The sequence below is a fragment of the Nicotiana tomentosiformis genome, chromosome 12 (assembly GCF_000390325.3).
Source record: "Nicotiana tomentosiformis chromosome 12, ASM39032v3, whole genome shotgun sequence".
Lineage (NCBI taxonomy): Eukaryota > Viridiplantae > Streptophyta > Magnoliopsida > Solanales > Solanaceae > Nicotiana > Nicotiana tomentosiformis.
This window is the reverse complement of record NC_090823.1, coordinates 67,945,834-67,954,054: the sequence shown is the minus strand read 5'-3', so window position 1 is coordinate 67,954,054 and position 8,221 is coordinate 67,945,834.

Below are 8,221 nucleotides of genomic sequence, written 5' to 3'. Positions count from 1 at the left end.
TGTGCTAGAAATTATAATGAAATTGTGGTAAAGTCTCAAATGAGATGGCCTAGCCGATCGGGTCGAGATCGGACTATGTGTAAGAATACAGAGGTGTTGTGAATTGTGGAATATCGGTACTAAAGGTCACCTAACCTAATAATATGGAAATTGTCTTGAAAACGTATATGATCCTTAACTTGTTGTTTTACTATTATTTGAAGCACTTATGGAATTTTGACTGTTCCTCTTGTATTATTATTCATTCTATTGAGTTGGTGTTTAGCTTTACATAGTTGTGCTATTCGACGGTACTAACGTCCGTTTTGTCGGGGGTGCTGCATATTTAAATGGATGTAGGTGGTTACATAACAGATAGTGTTGATCATAGATAGTGCTACATCCTCTTCTCAACGGACTCGGTGAGCCCCATTTTATTCCGGGGTCATGTATTGTACCTTTGCTTATATTATGGTCACTTTTTGAGGTATAGTTAGGGCCTTGTTGTCGGCACATTCTTTACTCTCTTTTGTATCTTTAGAGGCTCCGTAGACACTATGTGGGTTGTATATGAGTGGTGGGAATGTTAAACAAGTATATGTTGTGTTTGATCACTTGTACCTCTCAGACTATAAGAATCGGTATATTTTGAGACTTAAAGGCGAAATAGCTAATGAAATAGATTAATGTTATATTTATGAACTTCCTTATTACTAACTAATAAAATCACCTATTTTCTTGATCATGGGTTAATTGGGTGGATAGTATCTAACAGGCTTGCTCGGCCGGGTTCACTCGATTAAGCACCGGTCGCGCTTCCTGGGGTTGGGGCGTGACGCAGGGGAAGCACTTACTTTGTATACTTGACAAGATCCACGAAACTGAAGGACATGGCAGGATATGGCGTACGATTTCATGAATCGCTTCTGATTCAACACAGAGATCACTCCCGATAGATTGCACTTATAAGCTTGCAGAAGAAGCCATCAGAGTCATTCCAAGAAAATGCATGTCGATTGAGATAAGAGGCCGCCAGGGCACAACCTCGATTGGATGGCAGTGAAATGACAAGGTATTTCTTCAGGGCCCTGGAAGGGATTTACCTCGATTTATTAAAGTCCAGCAAGGTACAATCCATGGTGTCACTGCAAAAAGCTAGTAAAGATATCAAATCAAGGTCAATAGGTAGTGGAAAGAACATAAAGTAAGAGGTATCAGCAGTCGTCCTTTATTATCAACCTAACACACATCATGGAAACACCTCTTATTCCCTAAACAACCATTCCCCACCATAACATGCTTATCCTCCAGTCTACAACACACAACCGTATTACCATCCCCAACATCAATATAACTCGCCTCGAGCCCAAAACAATCCGAACCCACCATAACCATACGCTCCTGTTCAAAACACCACTCATCAAAATCGACCAACCTATGCACCCCGACCAATCCCTAATTTTGAAGAGAGAGGTCCCATAAACTACACCCCGATTGCTGAATCTCTGCTCAACTGTTTGAAAGATTGAGAGAGCAGGTTTGATTCATCCAATAGAAGGAAGGGTTCCTGAGTATCCCTCAAATTATTTTGATACAACCAAAAGGTGTGTGTAGCACTCAAACGTACCTGGGCATGATACTAAAAATTGTTTCAAGCTAAAAAATGAAATTGAGTCATTGATCAAAAGCGGATCCATTTAGTGCACTCTGGCTCCGCCCATTGTGAACTGCAATCCACTGCCAAATAACCTAAATCAAGGGCTAACATGATCACCTTGGATGAAGAATACGATTTGAAAGGAACCATAATCACGATAGGAAATGCTGAGGCCGCAAGGGTCCTACTTAAAAGGACTTCGATGAACACGGTACAATTGAAACCTACGATGATGGTTCAGACTTACTAGCAATAGCCCTCCTCTGCTATGAGGGACGGAGAGGATTGAGAATACAAAACAATCTCATGGATATATCAGCATAAGGGGAAAGCCAAGATGACATATTCTGTGATGGCCCACAGTATGACTAGGTCAGGGAGGTGCTACGCTCCTAAGAATGCAAATCGAGGGAATCTGGAAAGGGAATAGATTTAGAGAAGAAATATAACAGATCGCGATGCCGCAGAATTCTGGAAGAGGATGTCAACCAAGGTATACTCCGTGGAGGAACAATTGAAGAAACCTCCGGCATAAATATCAATCATGGATTTACTGATGAGTTCTGATAGTCATAAAGATGGCCTGATGAAAATGTTAAGTAGGGTGAGTGTGCCGAGAAACACCACTAGTGAGGCACTGGCAGCAACCATTGGGAAAATGGTCGAAGCAAATATGATCATTTTGCGAAGAGATAAGCTTCCTATCGAAGGCGTGGGTCACAACAAAGCTCTACACATCACTATCAAATATGGAGATAAGGTAGTGTCCCGAGTACTGGTTGATGAAGGATCATGAGTCAATATTTACCCGCTCTCTACTCTACGAGAGTTGGGTATCCACCTGAGAGAAGTCAAGGAAAGTCATCTAAGATTAGGGGCTTTTGATGAGTCGCAAAAGGATGTTATTGGATAGATTTATTTGGCTATGCAGATCAGACCAGTTGATTTTTCCAAACTATTCCAAGTGATGGATATTTCCTCTTCATACAACTTACTACTAGGAAGACCCTGGATACACATGGCAGGGGCCGTGCCATCTACCCTACACCAGTACATGAAATTTGAATAGGGTTGTCAAGAGATCGTAGTCCATGGTGAATAGAGCTAGTCAGCTTATCTAGAACATGCAGTCCCATTCATAGAAGGACTAGACGGGGTCACTTTCCATGCAGTTGAGATCATGCAAACCACCGAAATAGAATAGACGAAGCAAAACTTGGGTATGCAGTCACCGTATAGATCAAAGATCGCCATGAGGGAAATGATGAAATATGGATATAGACCAAGAACCGGGCTGGGAGCCCGATCAGATGGGATAATAGAAATGATTGAGCCAAATGGGCCGAAAGGAAGAGCCGACATAGGGTATCAGCCTCTGATTGGGAAGACTTTTACAGGTTACCTTGGGAAAAAGGCTATTATGCCGGAGCATGTTTCGGGTACGGTCCAGAGCTCAGCGCCAGAGGACGACATCGTCGGTGGGATGGTAATGTTGTTCATGACCATGATTGAGGAATGATGTGAAGGAATTTATATCAAGCCACCGACCATTCGGAATGCCGAACCAGGAAAGGACCTGCAGAATTGGACCGCTAGCCCATCTTTGGTTCGTCGGGAGTCTTAGTAGTGTGGAATTGTAAAGTTTTTGAATAAAAAGCGCACGGTCAATTGAGGCCTGAACCGTATCTGTACCCTTTTGTCATTTGCCTCTTTGAACGCTCAGGCATTCCTGTTTTGATGAAATAAAAAGAATTTCTTTCTTAAAATTATTGCAACTTTATTTACTACTTCATCTATACTTAGTTTTTCTTTTCAGTAATCAAAACAATAAAAACCTGTGCTCCGCGATTGTGACATGTAACGAAACCCTCGAGCAAAATGATCCAAATTACGAGGAATACGAAGAGAGTATGAATCGAGATAATCTCCCACAAGAGATCGAATAGCTAGAAAGCCAGAAAAATCCAAACATTGAAGAGACAAAAGAGTTAACCTCGGAAGCCAGGAAGATGTAAAAGAAACCCGAATCAGCATCCATCTAAAAGCAGAGTAGAAGGAAGAATTGGTCGACCTCCTCCGACAATACATCGATGTGTTCGCATGGTCGTATGATGACATGGCTGGTTTAAGTGCTGACATCATTACGCATCGATTGCCTACCTATCCCGCTAGACCACCGGTCAAACAAGGACCTAGAAAATTCAAGCATGACTTGAGTTTGAGGATAAATAAAGAAGTAACCAAGCACATAGAGGCAAATGGAGTGAGGGTCACCAACTATCCCACTTGGTGGGCAAATATTGTCCCAGTACCCAAAAAAGATGGGAAGATCAAAATATGGGTTGATTACCAAGATCTTAACAAAGCCAACCCGCAGGACAATTTCTCTTTACCAAACATTCATATCCTCATCGACAACTGCGCGAAGCATGAACTACAGTCGTTCTTGGATTGTTTCACCGGGTACCGCCAGATCATGATGCACGAAGAAGATACAGAAAAGACAGCCTTCACTACACCTTGGGGAGTTTACTGCTACGGATTTATGCCATTCGGTCTCAAAAACATTGGTGCTACTTACATAAGGGCCATGACAACCCTCTTTCATGACATGATTCACAAAGAGATCGAGGTATATGTGGATGATGTCATCATTAAGTCTCGTAAAAGTTCATAACATTTGGACAACCTAAGGTAATTTTTTGAATGTTTATGGAGGTATAGTTTGAAGTTGAACCTTGCAAAATGCTCATTCGGGGTCCCTGCTGGAAAATTTCTAGGTTTCATCGTAAGTAGAAAAGAGATAGAATTGGATCCCTCAAAGATCAAAGCCATTTAAGAGTTTCCACCGCCCAAGAGTAAAAAAGATGTGATGAGTTTCCTGGGTAGATTGAATTACATCAGTTGTTTCATAGCCCAGTCTATAGTAATTTGTGAACCTATCCTCAAATTGCTGAAAAAGGATGATGCCACAAAGTGGACAGAAAAGTGTCAGAAAGCCTTTAATCTAATTACAGAGTATTTATCAAATCCACCAGTGTTGGTTTTTCCCGAGCCCAAGAAGCCATTGTTTTTGTACCTGTCGATCTCAGATAACGGATTTGGATGTGTGTTGGGACAACACGATGAAACCAGAAGAAAGGAGCAGGTCATCTACTACTTAAGTAAGAAGTTCACACCATGCGAGGCCAAATACACTTTGGTAGAGGACACTTGTTGTGCTTTGACTTGGATCACCCAGAAATTGAACCATTATATGTCAGCATGCACCACACATTTGATATCTCGGCTTGACCCGCTCAAGTATATCTTTCTCAAGCCGATGCCTACAGGAAAGCTAGCTAAACGGTAGATTCCTCGTAGCGAATTTGACATTGTGTACATAACCCAAAAGGATATCAAAGGACAAGATTTAGGTGACCACCTTACATAGAATCTAGTGGACAAGGATTATGAAACCACTCACTATGTACATTCCCGATGAGGAGGTGTTTTTCGCCGGAAAAGATATCGCATAGTCATACCTTGGATGGAAAATGTTATTCGACGGAGCAGCAAATTTCAAAAGAGTAGGAATTGGGGCAGTCCTAATTTTGATATTAGGATGGCACTATCCAGCATCAGCAAAGATAAGGTTCCCTTGCACCAATAATATGGCAGATTACGAAGAATGCATCATTGGGATCAGGATGGCAGTTGACATGAACACAAAGAGCTTTTGGTCATAGGGGATTCTGATCTATTGATACATCAAGTCAAAGGGGAGTGGTCTACCATGAACGTGAAGATCCTTCCGTACCTACACTGTGTAAAAGATTTATGCAAGAAGTTCACAAAGATTGAGTTCAAGTACGTTTCCAGGATCCATAACGAGTTTGCTGACACTCTTGCAACCCTATCATCCATGATTCAGCATCCAGATAAGAATTATATCGACCATATTGAGGTAGAGATTAGAGATCAACATGCGTACTAGTTTTATGTAGATGAAGAGCCCAATGGAAAACCAAGGTACCACGATATCAAAAGATTCCTTAAAACAAGAGAATACCCGGAGAGTGCTACTACTAGTTAGAAGCGAGAGCTCAGGAGGTTGGGAAATCACTTTTTCCTTGATGGGGAAGTCCTGTATAGGAGGACCCTAGACATGGGTTTGTTGATATGTGTAGATGTCGCTGAAGCAACCAAACTATTAGAAGAGATACATGCAGGAATGTGCAGACCCCACATGAACAGTTTCACCTTACCTAAGAAGATCTTGAGAGCCGGATACTTTTGGATGACCATGGAAAGCGATAGTATCTGCTACGTGCAGAAGTGTCACCAGTGCCAGATCCATGGGGATTTCATCCGCGTTCCGCCTAATGAGTTGAATGTAATGCATTCTCCTTGACCGTTCGTCGCTTGGGGCATGGATGTGATTGGAACAATAGAGCCCACTGCATCAAATGGGCACCATTTCATCTTGGTAGCCATTGACTACTTCACCAAATCGGTCGAAGCATCTACCTATAAGGCCGTCACAAAGAAGGTAGTGGCGTATTTCATCCGAAACAACATCGTTTTTCGACTTATGATACCCGAGTCAATCATCACTGACAACACAACTAACCTCAATAGTGATCTCACGAGGGAAATTTGCTAGAAGTTTAGAATTGTCCACCGCAACTCCACATCCTAGAAACCACAAATTAGTGGAGCAGTTGAAGCAGCCAACAAGAACATCAAGTGAATTCTGTGAAAAATAGTGGACAATCATAGGTAGTGGCACGAGAAGTTATCATTTGCCTTACTGAGTTATCGAACCACCATGAGAAGATCCATTGGGGTGATGCCATACATGTTGGTATATGGTATCGAAGAAGCTGTGATACCCGCAAAGGTTGAGATACCATCCTTAAGAGTCATCCAAGAAGCCAAGTTAGACGATGGAGAGTGGATACGGGTCATACAGGAGAAACTCATGCTCATTGAAGAGAAGAGAATGGATGCAGTATGCCATGGTCAGTTGTATCAAAATAGGATGGCCAGTGCATTTAACAAAAGGGTGAAGCCTTGCTAGTTTACACCAGGGCAATTGGTTCTGAAGAAAATCATCCCCCACCAGGAAGAAGACAAAGGAAAGTTCACACCGAATTGGCAAGGTCTTTACGTGGTCCACTGAGTATTGTCAGGTGGAACTCTAATCTTGGCAGAATTGAATGGAAGAGTCAGCACGAAGACTATCAATTCAGATGTAACCAAGAGATACTGAGTTTGTAGGTAATAGGGTTAGGGTTTGGCTGTAACAGAACTATGCTCAACCTGATTTCCCACGGAGGGATACGCAGGCAACCCACGTAGGGTTCAGTTTCTCTCCCCCCTTTTCTTTTGTAATAGAAGATCCAAATATCAATTTTGTATGTTGCTCGAAACTACGCCATGACTTGATTTTCGCTTGAAGGAATATGTAGGCAATCCTCATCGGATTTAGTCATATTTTGTAACTGAACTAAATTATAGCCTAATTCCATTTGGATACGTAGGTAGTCTGAGTCAGACTCGGCCATTCGATTATTAATCTCATCATTTTGCATATGTTGTAATCAAACCACATCTTGACTTGATTCCGTTTGGATATGTAGGCTGCCTGAGTCAGGCTCGATCATATTTATCATACTTTCTTTATCATCATCCACGAACTATGTTTGTTTCACCCTATTTTGTACTAGTCAAAAAAAGAAAAAACTTGTAGTTTCTCTATTGTTGATGAAAGAGAGTTGCCACTAATATTTAAAAGTATACTAGTGTACCTATTTAATTACTAAAGTCATATTCTTTATTAATCTGCTAACCGATGCAATTATGGGTAAGGGTTCTTGTTCTTCTTAGGGGAAGGTGTTAGGCACCCCTTAAAACCTACTTGAGGTAGCTCCATAGGACTTAGCCTAGATTCAGAACTAATTATTTGTATTATGCCTTAACTAGTGCTTTAAGGGTATAGCTTACCTTATATTAGGACAGAATACCTAAATGGGAGGGTATGATTAAATAAGATGGATTTAAAGAAATGTTTTAGTATATATGAGGTTAAAAAGAAAATTTTGAAATATGGAAATGTTTGTATAAAATATAAAAAAGACGGAAGCACTTTTTCCCCTAAATCATGGAGGTTTATGTCATTTGGTTGTGGTGAAAGTGCTATGCAAATGATTATAAGATATACCTTGGTCTTGAAGTAGAAAATTATTTGAAAGCCATTATTTTAGGGTAGCAGCAGCTTAATCTTTCGAATTATTAATTCCTTTTAGAAAGACCAAATTTGCGACAATTATGATTTTTTTGAAAGAGGGACAACTGCCTTTGTTAAGCCTTTGAGCCTAAAAAATCTTTAAGAAAGGAGTTAGTAAAACATGATGAATAAATAACATCTTACGATTAGCGGATATGAAATTAATCGCTAACTAAGGCTTCTTTTAATCCTAGGTTCTTTAGACTTGCCTAAGTCATTCACATGATTTAAGGTATAAAGTAAGGCATCCTATCCAATAAGATAATTGTTGCATACATGTGCAAGATGAAACAACGAGAGTGCAACAAAAATAA